The sequence below is a fragment of the Microtus pennsylvanicus genome, chromosome 2, assembly GCF_037038515.1.
Source record: "Microtus pennsylvanicus isolate mMicPen1 chromosome 2, mMicPen1.hap1, whole genome shotgun sequence".
Lineage (NCBI taxonomy): Eukaryota > Metazoa > Chordata > Mammalia > Rodentia > Cricetidae > Microtus > Microtus pennsylvanicus.
Window position 1 is genome coordinate 120,557,894 of NC_134580.1, and position 22,482 is coordinate 120,580,375.

The window sequence follows — 22,482 nt, forward strand, 5'->3', positions numbered from 1 at the left end:
GTTTGAAGTTCTCCAGACTGATAACAATCTTCTCAAGAATCAGTTTGAAGTTCTCCAGACTGATAACAATCTTCTCAAGAATCAGTTTGAAGTTCTCCAGACTGATAACAATCTTCTCAAGAATCAGTTTGAAGTCCTCCAGACTGATAACAATCTTCTCAAGAATCAGTTTGGAGTTCTCCAGACTGATAACAATCTTCTCGAGAATCGGTTTGAAGTTCTCCAGGCTGATAACAATCTTCTCAAGAATCAGTTTGAGGCTCTCCAGGCTGATGTTAAGGAGAAATTCATTACTATGGAAGAGGGAACAGCTGATCTGGATCGTAAGGTTCAGTCCCTCTCTGTAGGAACTGAAACATTAGTGGCTGATATTAAGGAGAAATTCATTACTATGGAAGAGGGAACAGCTGATTTGGACAATAAGATTCAGTCCCTTTCTGTAGGAAATGAAACATTAACTGAGAGAATCAAAACTGCTGAATGTGACAATTGGATTTTGTCTAAAGCTTATGACAAATTGATGGAAAGAGTGTCAATACAAGAAGGCACAGTTTATGCCATAAAAATTATGTCCAAAGATAAGATGTTATCTCTAACGGACAAACTTCATACTTTAGAATCCTCAATGAAGGCTTTGGAACATAATTCTGGACAGGAGATTCAGACATTGCAGAAGGCAATAGTGAATAGAATTGAAAAGATTGAGGAATTTCTAAATTCTGATGAAGAAGAGCAAAGGGTAGAAGGGCAAATTTTAACTACATCTGTGGGTAAATCTCTCCGGGACAATTTCCACAAAGCTCTACCGACAGCTCTACCTGCCTTTCCAGTAATAACAACAGAGAAGGTGGTTGGTTCCAGAAACCCTAGGGTCATCAAGGAGGATACATGGGAGCCTGTCCGTATGAATGACCTCAAGGAAATTAAACAGGCTGTCATGACTTTTGGGATGCAAGCCTCTTTTGTTAAAGAGATGCTAAGATCTTGGGCCACGACAAACAAAGCAACCCCCTTGGACTGGCTCCAGCTGAGCTCTGCAGTACTTGAGAGTGGACCACAATTGAAATGGCAATGCTTATTCAGGCAAGAGGCTAAACTCTTAGAACAGCAGGAAAAAGCAAAGGGAATTGACATTTCCCTAGATAAAATTATAGGTGAAGGGCTCTTTTCCGACCCTCAGGAACAAGCTAATTTGGATGAAAACACACTCTCCATGTGTACTACAGCAGCCTTAAGGGCTTGGGACAGGGTACAAGACCCAGGACAGAGAATAGAATCATTTGTCAGAGTTAAACAGGGTCAGAGAGAACCCTTTAGTGACTTTTTACAAAGATTAACTAAGGCTGTACAAATAGGGATATCTGACCCAGAAGCAAGACGTATAATGATTGAGTCTTTGGCTTATGAAAATGCAAATGTGGAATGCAAAAGGATTTTGGGGCCTTTAAAGCTCAGATCAGCGCCTTTGGAAGAATGGGTCTTGCATACACTCAATGTTGATACATTTGATTATGGCACTGAAGCATGGGTAGAAGAAGCAATTTCCAATGGTAAAAGGAGACACCAGAATACCAAATGTTTTAATTGTGGCAAAATGGGTCATATGAAAAGGAATTGTAGACAACGGATTTTCAGAAATAATAATAATAATAATGCATCTTTCAGAAACAATAATAATAACAATGCATCTTCTAGAAATAACAGAAATAGGAGGACTCAGCCTTCAGGTTTATGTAGAAGATGTGGAAAAGGCAGACATTGGACGAATGAATGCAGGTCTACAAGAGATAGACAAGGCAACCTGATACAGTCGGGAAACGTGAGAGGGGGGGCCTCACAGGCCCCCATGGCAAACATGGTTCAGTCATATCCAGTTTCTGCAGAGAACGTGCCTCATCAGGACAATTAGGAAGCCCCATGCCTACTGTTACAAGCAATAATGATCAGAAAGATAAGTTACGTGTGTTTTGGCAAACTTCTATAAATGATCAAAGACCTAAACTGAGAGTGTGTGTAAATGGCATTTTTATTACTGGCCTGCTGGACACAGGTGCTGATGTAAGTATCATTACCCCAGAATCTTGGCATCCGTATTGGCCTCTTCAGAATGTAAATGTTCAGCTCCTGGGAATTGGAACCCTATCTCGAGTAAGGCAGAGCACGAGATGGGTTGAATGTATAGGGCCAGAGGGACAAATAGGAAAATTAAAGCCATATGTAGCCAATATCGCAATGAATTTATGGGGTCGTGACCTATTACAACAATGGAATACCGAAATTAACATTCCTGCTACTTCTAGAGCCTATAGTTCTGAGAATAATATTAAAAGATATTACAAATGGAGAAAACCGGCCATTCGGGCTGTACAAGAACAAGCAATTGATGTCCCTTCAGAGATACCAACAGCCTTGCCTCTAAAATGGTTGACTGAGAAACCAATATGGACAAAGCAATGGCCTTTAGCTGAGGAAAAGTTACAGGCTTTAGAACAGCTGGTACAAGAACAATTAGATGCTGGACATATAGAAGAATCTACCAGCCCTTGGAATTCTCCTGTATTTGTGGTTAAGAAAAAATCAGGTAAATGGAGAATGGTGACAGATCTCAGGGCCATCAACAAGGTTATTCAACCTATGGGCCCTCTGCAATCTGGAATTCCTTTGCCCTCTTTATTACCAAAAGGATGGCCTCTCATAGTTATTGATTTAAAGGATTGTTTTTTCACTATACCTTTGCAAAAAGAAGATAGAGAAAAATTTGCCTTCACAGTGCCTACTTATAACAATTCTCAACCTTCGAGGAGGTACCACTGGACCGTTCTCCCCCAGGGTATGTTAAATAGCCCCTCCCTGTGCCAATATTTTGTGAACCAACCATTGCAAATAATACGCAAGAAATTTCCCAAATCTATAGTATACCATTACATGGACGACATCTTGTTATCCGATTCAAACATGGATACCTTGAACAGACTGTTTGAAGAAATAAAGATACTTTTACCTAAATGGGGATTGCAAATCGCTCCTGAAAAGATTCAGAAGGGAGATTCTGTTAATTATTTAGGTTATAAAATAGGTTTGCAAAAAATTAAGACACAAAAAGCACAAATTAGGAGAGATCGCCTACGGACTCTTAATGACTTTCAAAGACTGTTAGGAGACATTTCCAGTCTACGACCAGCTATTGGAATAACACCTGATCTAATAATTCATTTGAACAAAACCTTGGATGGTGATAAAGATTTAAACAGTCCCAGAGAATTAACAGCTGAAGCAGAAAAGGAACTGACAATGATTGAGGAAAAATTACAACAGGCACATGTGGACAGGGTGAATCCAGAGCTCGATTGTATTCTTGTCATACTACCATCAAAAATTTCTCCTACAGGAATTTTAATGCAGAGAGATGATATTATTTTGGAATGGATCTTTTTACCACATAAACCAAGTAAGAAACTGAAAACTTATGTGGAAAAAGTCTCTGAGTTAATTATAAAAGGCAAGCTGAGACTTCGTCAACTAGCAGGCATAGACCCAGCAGAAATTATAGTGCCCTTCACTGCTGATGAACTAAAGAAATTATGGGAAGATAATGAACCATGGCAAAGAGCTTGTGCTAATTTTTTGGGAGACATTAATAACAACTATCCAAAAAGCAAGCGGCTTAACTTCATAAAGAGAACTTCTTGGATTCTTCCTCGAATCGTCCGTGATGCTCCAATAACTGGAGCCCGTACATTCTATACTGATGCCAATAAATCAGGGAAGGCAGGTTACAAATCAGAAGACTTGGATAAGGTGGAACAAAGTCCGTATAATTCTGTCCAGAAGGCAGAATTATATGCCATTCTTATGGTGCTAAGGGATTTTAAAGAACCTATTAATATAGTTACAGATTCACAATACGCAGAAAGAGTTATTTTACATATTGAAACTGCTGAATTTATACCTGATGATACTGAACTAACCTCATTGTTTCTCCAGGTTCAAGATTTGATCAGGAACAGGCTTTGCCCTATGTACATAACACACATCCGATCCCATACGGGTCTGCCAGGTCCTCTAGCACAAGGTAATGCAGAAATTGATCAATTACTGATTGGTAGTGTGCTACAAGCCTCTGAATTTCATAAAAAACATCATGTTAATAGCAAAGGTTTGAAGAAAGAGTTTTCAATTACATGGCAACAAGCTAAGGAGATTGTAAAGAAATGCCCTACTTGCTCTTTCTATAACCAAACGCCACTGCCTGCAGGGGCTAATCCAAAGGGCACCCAAAGGAATGAAATCTGGCAGATGGATGTGTTCCACTTTGCAGAATTTGGCAAATTAAAATATGTTCATCACACCATTGACACTTATTCAGGTTTTCAGTGGGCAACTGCTTTAAGTTCAGAAAAAGCTGATTCAGTAATCACTCATTTATTAGAAGTCATGGCTATCATGGGTATACCTACACAAATAAAAACGGACAATGGTCCTGCTTATGTTTCTAGGAAAATGAAACGGTTTTTTGATTATTACAATATCAAGCATGTTACAGGTATACCATACAATCCTACAGGTCAAGCAGTCATAGAAAGATCAAATCGAACTATAAAAGATATGTTGAACAAACAGAAAGGGGTGGAAAACACCCCCAGAAATAGGCTACATAATGCTTTGTTAACCTTGAATTTTCTCAACGCTAATGAGAAGGGAACAACGGCTGCAGAAAGACATTGGATAATGGAAAAGTCTACTGAACTAAATCAACCAGTTTATTTCAAGGATGTGCTAACCTCACAATGGAAGCCAGGATATGTGCTACGTTGGGGAAGGGGTTTTGCTCTTATCTCCACAGGTGAGGAAAAATTGTGGATACCATCAAAATTAATAAAGGTTCGGTTTGAAGAAGAGAAGCCACTTGGAAAAGATAAATAACAATTCTTTCATAAGGATGGCGAACATACTGATGGTAAGAAATACAGATAGGTTTGGAGGCGGGGTTCTTTTCTTATCTCCACAGGAAAACACTCATCTTCAAAGAAATTAAGGAACCCTGAATATTTAATTACTGATGGATGGACACATTTTGTAAGTATTAATTTTTATTTATATATCTTATTAAACATTTCTTTATAAATATATAGAGCTGGTTTTGAAGTTGGACTCTGGCTCAGTCCCTCTCCAATTCCAAGCCTGTTAGTAAGAGAAAAACCCAGAGTTTCTGGAGTTTCTGTCTCATGTCAAGAGCCATGATATGGGACAGAAAGAAATATGAGTTTAGAAAACATCCTTGCTTTTCTTCATATCTATCATACTTTTCATTGAATATATATATCATGCCTTTTATTGAATATATATATGTATGTATATATATGTCTATATGATTAATGTTTAAGTTTTTCACAATGAACAATGAGTTTTTTCCCGAAGTGACATTTGAAGTTTCCAGGAAGAAGATGGGGCCCCACAACAACAACTCTACCTGGTTGAGATGACGTCATGATACTGATAGCGCTACTACAAGACCTGTTTTGGATACCAGCTGCACAAGACGATCCCAACTTGGTTAGCTGAAATGGTGCACATCTTGTATACATTCTGGCCAGACCTCCACAAAATACTCAGAGACTATTTGCAATTTTAAAAGACATTGATCTTGAAATTTAACCATCATTTTACTTTCACAGGATCCCCCAGAAAGAACGTCGCCCCCATGACAGCTGGAAGTAATTCTAGAGGACGACGTCCCCTCTCCCAGTAAAGTTTACCCCTGGGTTTAGGGACATCATTTAGGGGTTGGGAGGTTGGGGGAGGAATTTTATAAGCTCAGGGATCATTTTGAAAAAAAAAAAAAAGAGGGAATGATGGGATAATAGATTTATAATTGTGAGTTACTGCTTTTAGACAAATATATTGGTATCAATTCTTGTATATTGAAACAAAGTTAAATTATATTGACTATTGTATGCATGCATGTTTCTATGTCTGTTTAAAACATTTTTATGTATTGACATATATTGTATTGATATATATAGTGTATACATTTACCATATTGCAATGTACATTTCTACCTCTGATTAAGATACTTATATAATGTTTGTGCATTGATATATATTTACCATATTGCAATGTATATTTGTACAGTGTTTATATTTGGAGGTCATTATCCTCATTTGTTACACAGTTGTTTATTGTCTTAGTCTTTAAGTTAGATAGATATTGAGAATTATATAGATAAATAGTCATCTAAGTTTGTCATTTATAATCAGACTAATCAGGTTCTTTAGATATAGAGAGATTATACTCAGTATAGATAGATAATCTTCAACCTCTTCAAAGAGCTGTAGAAAATGGCCTTTAATCTAACTCAGAGTTTCGTGATAGTGAGACACAATTGCTCCTGGCAATACCACTCCATTCCCGAGAGAATGTTGAGCACCAAAGACACTCCACCTGGAGCCTTTCTATTTGGCAGAACTGGCCTTTGGGCAAAGAAATGTCTATACCTCAGCCACTGACACAGATACAGAACGTACATCAATGGACAAAACAGGACTGTCATATCCTGCCAAGACAGGGTAAGATAGTTTTGAAAAGTTCCTTGCCTTTAATAATGGTATGTCAGTTATGTTAGGCCTTAGCCAAAATTGGTTGACTCAACATTGCAAACGAGACTTTGGGTGATTGCCCAGGTAGTCAGTTGTCTCTGTCAATTGTTGCACATTTTGGATATATCTCGTTTGTTAAGTAATATTTATTCCCTTCTGAGATCTTTGATGGAGTTGAAGATTATATAATTGTAGTTACTCTCTACATTATTTAGGCTCCTTGAGATAGAATGTTTAGCAAAGCTTTTGTTCTCAATATTGTTTGTTATATTTATTATTTGTTGTTATTGTATGTAGTTGTATTTGGTTTAGTTCTGTCTTATTTAGACAAAAAGGGGAGATGTAGGGATAAGTCCCGCCCCTTAGGGGGCGTGTTCGCCTCGGGCTAATGTCTGCCTATAAATTTGGCGAGCGTGCTCCGAGCGGTCTCTTCTACTTTCCTGGTCTCCGCGGGAACGGTGGTTCTGTAAGTCTATTTCTACATTAAAACTATATATATCTTTACAAACTGTCTGCATTCGTTTACGCCGCTACACATGCATGGGAATGTGTGAATATTATACCCAAATGCATGGTCACTTCCTGTAAGGAATTTTGACATCTTCTGATATGGGTATCTGTGAGGGTATCTGAAGATATCAAGTCAGGGCTATATTTCAAAGGCATGCCTGGTCATCTTAGAAAGGAATACAAAAGGAAAAGCTAGAGTGAAGCATTGAGAGGGACTCCCAGAAGTCCCACTTAGTGAATTCAATAATTAATAGCCATATGATGTGACTTTTAAATGAATGCGATGCCACTCATCTACTACATTGCCTTAGTGACTAAAGCATATCTGGTCCTATCTTTGTCAAGTATACAGGAGGCACGGAAAGTATGGGGAGTCTACGACAATGACATTTTCTTCTCACTATAAATAGCAAAAAGGGCATTGCTATCTTATACATCAGTATATTGAAATAAATAGCTAGCAAGTGATTCATTTCCAGGCTTGCCTCCCTGAAAGTAGTTCCTGGATTGTAATAAATTTATCAAGATGTATGATAAGTTTTACTTTCAATAACAACTGCCACCTCCTCAAAAAGAAAAGAAAAGAAAAGAAACAACAACCAGACACAGCAAGATCTTTGGTTTGGTTTGGTTTCAGTGTTCTTCCTGGAATTCACCATCCCCATATGTCTTAATTAGGGTTTCTATTTCTGTGATGAAACACATGACCAAAGCAACTTGTGGAGGAAAAGGTTTATTTGGCTTTCTCTTTCATATCACTGTTCATCATCAAAGGAAATCAGGATAGGAACTCAAACAGGGAAGGAACCTGGAGACAAGGAGGTGTGCAGAAGCCATGGAGGGGTGCTGATTACTGATTTGTTCAGCTTGCTTTCTTGCAGAACTCAGGACTTTCTGCCTAGGGATGGCCCCACCCACAGTGGACTAGACCCTCCTGCATCAATCACTAATTAAGAAAATGCCCTGCAGGCTTGCCTACAGTACCATCTTATGGAAGCATTTTCTTAATTGAGGTTCCCTCCACTCAGATGACTTTAGCTTCCGTCAAGTTACATAAAACTACCCAGCACAGCCACTGAACCATCTCATCAGCCTTACCTCGTGTTTGTCTTGTTTGTGGTTGTGTTTGTTTTGTTAACCTGTTGTTGTGTTTGTTTATTCTTCTTACTTCTTTCACAAATTATTACCATTTCTCTAACTAAGGGGGCAATTTTGTTCCTGTTTGGAAGTGAGGCTGGAAAGCTTTGTCTAGACTGTTTTTTCCATTGACTTACTTTGGGTACATTCCTGGGCGTGGCTCTTCAATATGGACGTCATTCCTTCATGAATTCACTTTACTACATAGCTGCAGACTGGAGTTTTCTGACATTCTATCTCCACCATGAACTTCAAGCCACCTCCTATACTCTGATGAATAATGGGCATGTCAAACCTTCACATCCCAAAAATGCAAAATTTGCTTTGTGAGCCCATGCCACTTTTTACAAAAAGTCCTTTTAATTTTTCTCATCCATTCTCCCACTTTGCTCAGATTGAATGCTTGATCCATCTTCAAGCTGTCAACCACTTCTCTTAGCTTTGCCTTTAAAATATACCCAGTATCTGTGCACCTATCACCTCCTCAGTCACCTCCCTGGTCCAGGCTGCCGTCACTCACCAATATCATTGCATATGCCCCCCCAAGGTGGGATTCTTACCTTCATCTCTGCCCTAAGCCTAAATTGCAATTTTCATTACAGCAACCAGCCTAAGCCATTTTATGTATCAAACCCTGCTTTACTCAGGATTAAAGCCAAAAATTTATAATGACCAATGCTTTCTTATGAAAATTGGCTTCTTGTTTTCCCTCTGGCTTCCTCTTAATACTGTTTTCTAGATGAAAAGTCTTATTGACTTCTTTTGAATCAAGTCATGCTGCACCTATTTCCACCTGACAATGTTTGTATTGCTATAGCCTCTGCTTGGAATGTTATCTCCTCTCTTATCCTAATAGATCACATCTTTTCCTCCTCTCAACATCATCTTTTCAGTGATAGTCATTGTTTCTAAAATTACTCTTCTGTCCCAACCTACCATTCTCCTGCATTGATTTTTCATCGCCTGACACCATCTATCACATTTTTATCTGTTTTTTGTATCATATATTACATTCTATATAACAAAGCATTTTTTATGGTTTGTTCAACAGTATGGTTGAACAAATGGTTCCTCAATGTCTGGAACAGGGCCTGCCATATAGTACATTTTTAATAAACATTCATTGAATAAATGAACTATTACCCAACACCTGAGACCTCCAGACTTGACCCCTGACCAAAGATAGTTTATTTAAACTTATATTTCCAACAGAATAAATCTCAAATCACTAAATAAATTTCAAATGAGAAGTTCTGTGGACTCTTCAAACATGACACAATTGAAACTTAGCCATCTGGGACTGAGGATAGATACTACTTGGTGTGGGAAGCACTGGGGAAGCTTGAGATCCTCAGTGTGCATCCCTACAACCCACGTAAAGCACATAGCAAGTATCTGTGATTCCAAGGATCCTACGATAAGATGGGAGGCGGAGACATGAGAATTCCTGGAAGTTCTTGAGCAGGCCAGCCAGCCTGATGTGTGCAGTGGCAAAAATAACTAAGAGCTCTTCTGTTTGGAGAGATTGTCCTTTGACCTGCGTACACACGTCATAGTTCAGTTACCTCCACTGAAACACGACATCACTGTAGTTGGTCTGGGGCTTTTGTTTGCTTGTGTGTTTTCTTGTGTTGTTTTGTCTGTTTGTTTGTTGTTTGTTTTGTTTCATTTGTTTTGTTTTACTGAGATTTTTTTATTTTGTTTGAAAACATGGAAAAATGTAACCCAAGCTTGCTTCAAACTTGTGCAACCCTGTGTTACTATACATGGCTCTCATCACCCCTTTGAATTTGTTACACCCTGCCCATTTCCTAAAGGGATGGGCCTGAAATTCTCAGCTGAAGAGTACAGTCATCCATCCACTCTAGTCTAATCATCAGTCACATTTTCTTCCCCTTTCTTTTCTCAAGACTCTTGCCAAGCTTTGTTCTCCAGAGTCCTGAAAGATTTCCTGTGCTTGCTTAAATCCTCTATTCTCTCCGTCTGGTTACAGGATGCTAGGTCAGTTGTCATATGTATAAGCAAACTATTCCTCTTCATTACTCTGTGAACATTACCAACTCTTCATCTGAACCTCTGTCATGACTCCTGCAGTCCAAATCCTTCCTGTGCTGCTGGAGAGTAAAGAGACCAAGTCATCGCTTTGCCTTAGAGTTCCTTAGCTTGAGCCAACGCTGTGATCGTGAAGGGATGAGGGCTCAGTGAGAACAAATGGAATAAATAAACGAAAGAACAAATTCCAAGACACTTAATCCCACATTGTTGAACTGGCTACCAAATTCTTCTTGCCAGACTTCCTTGTTATCTCATTCTGGTCCCCATATTCTGTCTGTCTAGGGAGTACTGCATTACATAGTGCAGTTTGCATCCAAAGGATTATGGAATGTTCTGGCGTTGTAAAAAAAAACATTGTATCTGGATCCTCAGAAAAAGTCATCCATTCCTTTAAAACCAAGCAGAAGATTAAGGTGTGTGTGTGTGTGTGTGTGTGTGTGTGTGTGCGCGCGCGCGCGCGCGTGTGTGTGACAGGCACCTAGGGGAGTCTCAGTCATTACAGTGATTACTACACAGCATGAGACCTTGAATTTGAGTTCCCAGAATCCAAATAGAAGCACCCCAGCACTGTGGAATTAGATGAAGACCAGCATAGTCCTAGAGTCATTGCCTAGGAAACCTAGAGTAATTGGTGAGCTCCAGGTTCATTGAGGAACTCTGTCTCAAAACTATGGTGGAGAGCAATTGAGAAAGAGACCCCCAAACACACACATACAAACAGGTACACACACACACACACACACACGAGAGGGGGGGCAGGAGGGAGGTCCTTGGTTGCACTTGCAGTGAAGGTTAACCAGCTAGGAACTCAGGAGAGCTGAATCTTTCACTCTCATCTGAGCACTAACACAAATCCATAAGGAGTTCATGTTTTTATTCAAGCCCCTAGCCCCAAAATAATTCTCTCTTACTTGGGGGAGGGAGGGAGGGTCAGAAAGGCCTTCAGGTGATTGAATGAGCTCCACTGACAGAACCACGTACTTCCCTGAAAACAATACTATTTTAAACATTCAACTCATCCAAAACAAAGCAAAGAAACATCCAGAATTTTATTTGACCATATCTGGGCACCCAAAACCCAGTCACGTTAAGACACAAAATGAACCATGACATAGTGCAAGCATATCACACATACCAACCCCGCTTTACCTAATCTGGGTTAGCCTCTGGTTTAGGTTGCCATGTACTTGACTTTTCATGGACTGCATCTTGCCTGGCTTCAGAAGACTCTCTAGTGTAGTAATATGGGTGGCGGGGCTGCATCCCCAACACCCCAGCCGCCTGCTCGGCTAGCTTATGCCCCGAAATAACAACACACAAATTGTATTCATTTAAACACTGCTTGGCCCCTTAGCTCTAGCCCTTACTGGCTAATTCTGATATCCTGATCAACCCATCTCTAATAATCTGTGAGCACTGGTCTTACCGGAAAGATTCTAGCCAAAGTCCATGCTGGGTCGGAGCTGGGGCATGGCGTCTCTGAGGAGTCTGCTCCCTAGAGGAGAGCTGTGGAGTCTGAGCTCACTTCCTCTTCCTCCCAGCATTCTGTTTACTCCTCCCACCTATCTTCTAACCAATGAGGACCAAGCAGTTTCTTTGTATTTAACCAATGACCTTCCTCCAACACTCTAGGCTTCCAGGAGCCATATCACCTACATGGAGAAGAGAGGCAGCAAATACAGAGAATTGCGAGTTCCTTGGACTTTCCCCTCCCACAGACATCTCAGTAGGAACCTAAGCAGTGATGCAAGAGTGTGGATGCGAAACCCGCTTATTTAGTCAGGACTTTAGTCTCATCCTCTCTTAATTCTTTTATATATATATATATATATATATATATATATATATATATATATATGCACATGAATTCTCCCCTCAGACTCTATCCTTTAGAGAACCTGAACCCATAAGAACAGAATTTCTCACCATTTCTTGTTGGCTCTGGAAAATCTTGTCATTGCCTTCCTAAATATGATCCCTCTAAAAACTCTCAGGAGTTGACTCAACATTCCCTAAAGATTCCACATCATCAACTGGTCCGCTGAAAGCACCCTTTGTATTGATATATCACTAAATAGCCACCCAGAGTTAATGTGTGAGCTCCCAAGTTAGCCTAAGTCTCTAGTTCAGGTCTTTTGTAGAGCAAATAGAGTCATACTTTTTTACAATGTCCTCTGGTACCCCTTTCCCTTAAACTTCTCAAATAGAAACAGTTGAGCTTGACCAAACTGTCTTCTTCCTGTGAAATGAGAGCAACAGGGAAGATTCCAGCTCTAACAATAATAAGATCCAGTTAGCATTTAATTTACATGCATGCTGATTTACTTTATAGTTATGTATTATTGGAGAAGTATGGCTTTTTTTCTAGAAAGCTCGGTGATTGCGAAAGATAATTACCAAAGCAGTTCAGTTCCACTAACAACGTGAATGTGCTGTGTGTCTTAAAATGACTTAAACTCTAGACTCACCAACTTTTCCTTGAAAAGAATTGGTAACTATATCATATATAAGTGCATCATGATTTTTCTTCATTTGTGAATTATGTGTGGGTATTTAAAATACCTTCCTACTCTTTCATGTATACATAGGTACCCTAGAGACTAGGATGCACAGTCCTTTAAGGAACCCATTGACAATACCATTCGGAGAAAACACCTTAGAAATGGTTGTACACTTGTCTTAAATTTCTGTGCTACTCAATGAACCTGGGTTCTGAATCTGTGAATCTTTTATCATGCATAGGCAAGCACGCACACATGCAGACAGAGTTATTGTTTTTTAAAATGTAATATCTCGGGATCCCTGGGGTGAATGTTGGTATACTTTGAGAACAGAAAGTAAAAGAATACTCACAGATGGCTTAAGGAATTGATCACTCATCAAAGTATACATCCTAAAATCATGTCACTTCCTACCCTGTCTCTCCCATCTTACCAAGTTTGCACCCTATCCTGAGCTTTGACCCTCTTGGTCTTCACTGATTATGACTTCTAGACCAAGGCTTCACAGAAGGGGAGATATTGGGAGAAAGATTCTCAGCTGAAGACACATCAATACAAAGACACAGGAAAGTGAAAACATGGAAGTCTAAAGTGCATTCTTGCCCCAGACCTCACCCTTGGGATAGGGGGAAACTATCGTTCAACTCTGAGATATAAGGATGGACAAGTAGTCCAGAGTGAGGAGAAAGTCAAATGGTGAGCAGGAGTTTTGATCTAGGTAGCTATCCAATCTCTTCAATCATGGGTAGGTCAAGATTCCACAATGTTTATAGGAAGTTAGTAGCTTGTACAATAACCTCTTGGAATAATACTGAAAGGAGAAAGGCTAGACACACACAAGCTGTGAGGTGTGATGTCACAGTCAGAGAGTAAGACCAAGGATGGAGAAGAGAAGAGGGCCGTGGTGGGTGAAAATGGAGTAAGGGGAGGTTAGAAGTCACATCACCGTGTGTGGTAATGTTCTTGTGGTAGAGGCCCATGATCCAGGCATCCTGAGACTTTCCCTCATCTCCGTAAGTTCTGGGTGTGGTGTGAGTACTCAGTAATTACTTGTTGACTCCCTAAACCTGATATTCTCCTCATTAACTAGTCTCAGTAAAGGCAGTAAAATGAAGTAACATCATCAAATAAAGTAACTTCAGTGGTCTCATTCCATTTCCAAATCTCTGTTCCTGCATTTATGAAGTGAGTAAGTAGGCTGTGGAAGGATTCCCATGGATTACCTCCAACTCCAGTGCTCCGAGTCAGCCAGATCCCAGGAGCCTGAGATGGTCTGTGTTTTCTCAGACAATTTTGGCAGAATTCTTGGAAGATGATCAATTTGGAAAAGCAGCTCCTCTCAGTTCACCCATCCCCTGTCTCCGAGCCAGGGCTAATCAGGAGGTGGCTGCAGTGACTATGTTTGTGTATCTGTAACTCCCATCAACATAGGAAATAAACAATCATATTATGGATCGATGGGGTGCTGTGTTTTCCAGGTAGACCCATTAGCAATATAAAACTGTGCTTTTATTTGAAGTTAATTTCTAGTTGGCTGAATTTATGTTGCCTTTGATACCTCCTGGTGTTTTCAACACAGCCTGCCTCTTTGTTTTCCCCTATCCCTGAGAAGGGATCCCTAGATTGTTGATTAAGAACTATTCAGCAGCAGCCTGCAAAGTGTCTCATGGATAACAGTCCTCTTCCTAATTCGCCTCTGGCTGTTTCCTCCAGGCAGATGCTGCCAGATATAGTCTTGAGCCTGAAGAGTCTTGTGGACTTAGAGTCCAAAGCAAAGACAGGGAGATTCTAACTACAGCCATATCCTAGACTTCACCCCTGCTTGAAGCCGTTTCCAGCACACCGTTTCCCTTGACAGTTTGGTGAAGTGTGTGGGAGTCTGGATGGTGAACACTATGTGTTCCTAGTTTGGAAGAAAAAAGTCAATCAAGTTTCTATGTGATTCTGCAGTGATTTAAGAGCTAACCTACTGCGAAGGGGAAGGGGGGAAAGGCAGCTGGAATAGCTTTAGAAGCAAGCGCTGGCATGAAAAGCTATCTGGGTTGGGAGGTATTAACATTGACGTTTCCTCGCCAGTAACATCATACCACCTACACTGTAAGTCTGAGGCTCCTAGAAGTGTACCTTAGTGTGATCAGTAGCAAAGGCATAGAAGTGGACACCTAAAATCCTTCTTACTTGCTTGCATCAGAGCTGTCCAAGGTACTAAATATCTAGAGCTGACAAATACTTTGCCCTGCAAACTAGGAAACTTCAGAAAATGAAAGGGCCTGGTCCTAGTATTTCCACAAGGCCCATAATCTTAAACTGGACCAAATAACCAGTTGAGGAGAAATGTCGCCTGTGTAAGGTGACTCCAAGGTGCTCCATCCTCTCTGCCGCTCCACATTGCCTGCTCTCTAAGGAGGCATTAGCAAGATTGATGCAGACAAAATGCTCACATATTGGAAGATCATCTCTTGCCACTTGGGTGCTCTGCAATTGTCCTGAGACAATTAGCCTGGGGGATAGATAACGATTGACTACAGGAAACAGAACTGACCTATTCCAGATGAGGCTGTTCTTGACAAACCGGAGCTGACTCGATTTAACTACTGATTGCAGACACATGAACAAGCCCAATTGAAAACAGAACATACTTTTGGCTGAGCTGATTTCAAAATGCCAACCTGCAGAATCATAAAGTAAATAAATGGCCTAGGCTGACAAGCTTGGAGTGTTTATTACACAGCAAAGAAACCCAAAACACTGAGTTGTTGCAAAAGGCAGGAGATGTGATCTTCTCACCAGCAGCACTGTGTTCCCACATAATAAGCATTCAATGGATGGTGCCTGTCACCTCCACTGTGGAAAGAGGGATGTGCTAAAGAAGTAAGGATACCAAAGCCTCCAGCACTGTCCTTCACTCTAGGAGCAAACCTGCCTGCATGAAATGCAGGAAAGTAATTTGAAGCCCTGTGTCTATAGATGAAAAGCTACTTGCTACTGATTCTTGAATATTCTCACAGAGCTCTCTTCACAGCTTGTTCCTGGAGAACAGAAATGAAGATTACATGGAGAACCTTGTTCTGACCCCTAAGATGAAGTGGGTAGGTTTGATTTCTTGTTACCAAGGTAACCTCTCTCACTAAACTTTGAAGAGATAATTACTCTGCGTGAAGACTTTTGCTTTGCCTTGCACACCAATACAGTTCACAGACAATGCATTTACATGAGGAACAACAGACACACAGAGCCCCTTGATCTGACATGCAACAATTCAGCACAGAAGCACTTGTCTGCAAATAATTGGCACCAGTTTAGGGGACTCTCACCTCAACGTATAAGAAAGATTTTAAAGCTGAAAGCATGTTTCTAAAAACTTTTCCAATTTTCCCATTTTATAAGTCATAAAAGTAGAACCACAGAAAAACTGAACAGTAATATCAGTGTCTCAGAGCATAATAACAGCAGATCTGGAACTAAAAATTGGACCTCCTTCAGAGTGTACTCAGGAGCAAGAAGTTCTGGGATAACATTGCACAGGGGAGCAATCATAGAAAACAGTTATGTACTGTACATTTTAAAGAGCTAGAAGAAAGGTTTTATACAAGAAATAAATATTCAAGGAGATGGAGTATATATAATACAATTGTGACATTATACAATAATGGTGTTTCCATTAATATGTACAACATCAAAGGCTGAAGACTGGAAGATAGCTAGATAGATGATAGATATACTGGCTTGTACAAAGATGGCCGAGAGTTAGATAGATGATAGATAGATAGATAGATAGATAGATAGATAGAGATATATATGACAGTTAAATAATAGACTAGCACATATATGATAGATGGATGATAGATTGATTGATACATAAGTGGATAGACAGATGGTAGACAGACAGATAGATAGATACTGACAAATAGATCTCTTAATGCCTAATTTAATATTCACCTCTTTAATATGTGCACTTTCTGACTTTCAGCCACTGAGGCAGAATGTATTTTTTAAATAAACTACTTTTCATTCCCTGTGTTAGCTAAATCCACATAAAACCTGACAGGGCTTAGAAAGGAATTCTAGACACACACACACACACACACACACACACACACACACAAAGGTTTAGCTGCATCTTTTTTTTTCCAGATAGGCTCTGTTTGCTGGCAGTGTGCTGCAGCTCCTTTAAGAGATGTCTTCTTGATTCAGCGGTATAAAAAAAATAAGTGCAAGGTTTCAAAACAGCTGCATCCTGGTTTGCCAGCATGAATGGCTCTGACTCTTTTGGGAGGTCTGACTATGAATAGGCTCTGTGAACAGAGTGCTACAACTTGCTTAATGGCAACATAAACCCACTGTGTGCCTGAAAATGGGGCGATGTTCATGGTTCTCAAAAAACAGGGAACATGCCTCAGCCGTGTTGGACTGGGCAGAGCAAGTAGACAGGGTCGTGTTGGACCTAGCCATGCCCACTTAGCGTTAAAAAAGAAGGGTGCTTCTGGTCAGAAAATAATTACAGATACACAATAAAGACAGATTCAGATTTTTTTTTTTAAAAAAAGACCTCTAAATGGGCCACAGTGTTAGATAAATATACGTAGGCCTGGGAGAGAGAAGAAAAAGAGTATAGAGAGTTTTAAAAAGAAGTAAATCACTTTTTAAAAAAATAAAACAAAGTCTTTAAATAGACAGAGCACAGATAGTCATAGACTAAAAGGAGTAAAGAAAAATAGGCCACATAAAGATGGAAATTATATATAGAGTCTTGATTATGTGTATTATTGTGTTTTCATTGAATTTTTGACTGTGAAGGAACTAAGTACAGAGAGACATTTAATTTTATGGGATACTAAGCTAAACCAACATATATATTTTAAAGGTATCTTGATTTCAAAATTTGGGTCTAAGAATATGTTGCTTTGTAAAGGAGGTTCTGCTTTTGTTCCCACAGAAAATGAGAATGTAGGATTCCTTCCAGGATAATGTAGTTTTATGGACCAAGACCACCCAAAACAGCAGGAATAATTTTGGAGAGAACTATGCCCAAGTTCCCCAAATATTTTTAAAAGTGTTTGTTTGCATTTAAATGGGGATATGTTATAGAGATTTTCATTGGAATGGATCTTGGTTTATTGACACAAATTAAGGTAAATTTTGTTATATATATATATATATATATATATATATATATATATGTATATATATTTCTGATCTTGATTAAGGTATTATGTTTGTGCAGCTCATTTAATAATGTAGTGTATAATTAACAAATATATGTTAATCAAAAATCATCTGTAATAGTCAAGCTTGTAGTCATGTTAGTTAGGTTTTCTAGATATATAAAGATATATTTCAGTTAAACAAGTATTCTTCAAATCTTTCAAAGACTACAGAATATGCCATTTAAAATCTGTTAAGAACTTAGGACTTTTCACAACAAGGAGACACACCTGCTCCTGACAGCACCAATTACTTCAATAGGAAGATTGGTATCAAAGAGGCTACTTATGGAGTTAGTTAGCCATTTGGGCAAGAAACTGCTCTTGCCTCAACTGTTTGACTGGACTTGTAGGACCCACAGAAAAATGACTGCTGAAGCTGCCTAAAGGAGGTGAGACACTCCTTCAGGGTTCCTGCTTCATGAAAGAGTTTGCCAGACATTCTGCAGGACACAGAAGAAAGTGACTGACAAACTGCCAATATAGGTGGAACTGTATTTGAAATTTCCTGCTTTCTGGAAAAGTTTGCCAGATACTATTGGCTGGTAGACTGAAAATAGGTGCCTGCAACATTACCAAAGTACTTTGGGTGACTATCCAAGCAGTGAGATGTCTTTGTCAATTCTAGAGTTTTGGAAGTTGCTTACAATGCACTTCATGTTTACTTAAGTAATATATCCTTCTGGAGTTTTTGATGGAGTTGAAGGATAGATAGTTATAACTATAGTTTTCCTTAGTTATGATCAAATATAAAGTAGATATAAATATTGTAACTATAATTCTTGCTTGATATCAGTTTTGTTATATGTGATTTTACTGTGTTAAAGTTAAAACCTTCCTTTTTATTTAGACAGAAAAGGGGAGGTGATATGTGAAGTCCTTCTGTATATGTGTTGCTTTTATTGGTTAATGAATAAAGAAGCTGTCTTGTCATTTGGTCTAGGTGTTTGTGCAACAATAGGCTTCCCTGATTATGCTCCTTTGGATAATTATTCCTTCATTGAGAAGATTGGGCAAATTCAACACTACCTAAGAGATAATCAGGCTAGAATCTATGGTATCATATCATATGAATTTTAATATCCAGATTAACACTTATATAAATAAGCAAACCCTCTGACTTAACTCCAAAATTATCCTGCGGGCCTCCAATCAAATGGTATGATTGAAAAGAGAGAAAAATGTAGAGGTCAATAAAAATCAATAAAAAAAGAAAATAGAAGGCAGTTACTACCACCATCACTTTGTAGATTTTGTTCAGAAAAGTTCTCTTATGAGATGAGATGAGCAGCTGAAGCAGGGATGCCAAACATTTGAAGCTAGTTATATCTTAGGGAAGAGGAGAGCATTCTCCTTGGTGCTTCTCATGGCTACCTCTAGATGTTTTCCAGCAGACCTGACCTTTAAAGGGCAATGCAATAAGAACACTGTTATAAGCAGAGTACAAAGGGCCAAAGTCAGCTCCCTTCAGCTCTGCTGTGCAAAAGCCCGTGAATCAGAGCTCCAGGCTCAATGCTGTCCTCTCCTCTTCTTCACTATTCTATTTTTTGTTTTTTTCTTTAATTTTTTTGATTTTGCATACTAATCCCAGTTATCCCTCCCTCTTTTTCTCTTGCCCCTTGCCTCTCTCCATCCCACCACCATTTACTCCTCAGAATGGGTAAGGCATTTTTTGGGGAGTCAACAAAGTCTGGTATACCAAGTTGGGGCAGGACCAAGCACAACCTTCAGCCTCAGATCAAGGCTGAGCAAGGTATCCTGCCATAGAGAACAGACTCCAAAAAAAACCAGTTCACCCAGGATAAGTCCTGGTCTTACTGCCAGAGCCTCCCTCTCCCACCACAGATCAAGTCATATAACTATCACTCACATTCAGAGGGCTTAGTTCGGTCTCATGCAGAATCCCCAGTTGTCAGTCCAGAGTTTGGGAGCTGCTATTCGCTTGGGTCAGCTGTCTTTGTGGTTTTCCTAATCACAATCTTTCTTTGCTCATATGATCCCTCCTCCCTCTCTTCAACTAAGCTTTGGAGCTCAGTCCAGTGCTTGGCTATAGATCACTGCCAAAGTTGTCCTCTATGCCACTATATATCTCACTAAAACTCTAAACTCTAGTTCTAATATTGTTTATTTTTCTTTCATCTCTGGCTTTAAAAAAATTTCTGCCATCTAAAGAATTTCCCAATAGAACACTCATCCATTGTTGGTGGGAATGCAAACTTGTGTAACCACTTTGGAAATCAGTGTGGTGGTTTCTCAGGAAACTGGGAGTCAACCTACCTCAGGATCCAGCAATTCCACTCTTGGGAATATACCCAAGAGATGCCCAATCATACTACAAAAGTATTTGTTCAACTATGTTCATAGCAGCACTATTTGTAATAGCCAGAACGTGGAAACAACCTAGGTGCCTTTCAATAAAAGAATGGATAAAGAAGGTGTGGCACATATACACATTCAAGTTCTACTTACCAGTAAAAAAACAATGAAATCTTGAATTTTGCATGCAAATGGATGAAAACACTTTACTGAGTGAGATAACACAGACCCAAAAAGATGAATATGGTATGTACACACTCATAAGTGGATACTAGCCATAAACAAAGGACATTGAGCCTATAATTTGTGATTCTAGAGAAGCTAAATAAGAAGGTGAACCCAAATAAAAACATATATTTATCCTCCTGAATATTGGAAGTAGACAAGATTGCCGGGCAAAAGTTGAGAGCACAGGGCTGGGGGTGGGGTGGGAGGAAGGGGAGATGGGGAGAGAGAAGGGAGAAGGGAAGGACTGTGGAGAGCTTGGGAGAATGGGATGGTTGAGATGGAGGAAGGGTGGATATGGAAGCAGGGAAGACAATATCTTAATTAAGGGAGCTATTTTAGGGTTGACAAGAGACTTGGCTCTAGAGGGATTCCCAGCTGTCCAAGGAGATGTCCCCATCTAGGTCCTTGGGCAGCAGAGGAGAGGGTGCCTGAACTGGCCTTATCTCATAGCAACACTGATGAATATCTTGAATATCACCATAGAACCTTCATCTGGCAATGGACGGAGATAGAGACAGAGACCCTGTGGGGGGAGTGGGAGAGAAATGGGAGAAGGGGAGGAGATGGAAATTTTTAATAAATAAATAAATTTTTAAAAAATGAAAAAAAGAATTCCCCAATATTTTTAACTAGAAGGTTTAATCTTTTAAACCTACCATTGTGTGGTGTGTGTATTATTGACTAGAGTTTCTTCTAATGTTTTATTATATCATATGGAGAAAAGATGAAACCATTTTCTGTCCTATCAACCTCTGCCATACTGTCTGAGACCTGGTGCATTTTCATTTCAGATAACTGGAGTGTTATCATTTAGATAGCTGGAGAACTCTGGAAGACTGTGTAGAAAATGTCTAAGTTAGTACCAACGAAGGATGAGAAACAGGATTTTTAGCAACCCATTCTATGTTTGTCACTAAGAGTGGGCTCCTTCCAAAAACTCTGATTCTGGCAGCTTGTAGACAGGTTAGGGAAATGTTCTAGGCAGAGAACCATTGACATTTGCTTTCAGTGTATGAAAGGAAGTGCTAAAAAGCAAACCTTAATAGATACAAAAAATTGAAATAACCCCCTGTATCTTATCAGATCACCATGGCTTAAAGTTAGAATTCTAACAACAATAATAGCAGAAAGTCTACAACCTCATGGCAGTTGAACAGTGTTCAACTGAATCATCACTGGGCCAAGGAAAATAAAAAATTAAGGACTTCCTTGAATTCACAAAACTGAAAGTACAACATACTTAAACTTATGGAATACCATGAAAGTAGTGCTAAGAGGAATGTTCATAGCACTAAATGCCTACATAAAGAACATGGAGAAAGGACACAGTAGCAACTTAATAGCACATCTGAAAGCTCTAGAAGAAAAAGAAGCAAACTCACTCAAGAGAAGTAGACATCATCAAATAATAAAATTGATGGCTGAAGCCAGTAAAATAAAAACAAAGAGAACAATACAAAAAAATCAATGAAACAAGGGCTGGTTTTTTTTTGTTTTTGTTTTTTTTTTTTTGCTTGGGTTGGGTTTTTTTTAAAATTTATTTATTAAAGATTTCTGCCTCCTCTCCGCCACCGCCTCCCATTTCCCTCCCCCTCCCCGATCAAGTCCCCCTCCCTCATCAGCTCGAAGAGCAATCAGGGTTTCCTGACCTGTGGGAAGTCCAAGGACCACCCACCTTCATCCAGGTCTAGTAAGGTGAGCATCCAAACTGCCTAGGCTCCCCCAAAGCCAGTACGTGCAATAGGATCAAAAACCCATTGCCATTGTTCTTGAGTTCTCAGTAGTCCTCATTGTCTGCTATGTTCAGCAAGTCCGATTTTATCCATGCTTTTTCAGACCCAGGCCAGCTGGCCTTGGGTTCCCAATAGAACATCCCCATTGTTTCAGTGTGTGGGTGCTCCCCTCGCGGTCCTGAGTTCCCTGCTTGTGCTCTCT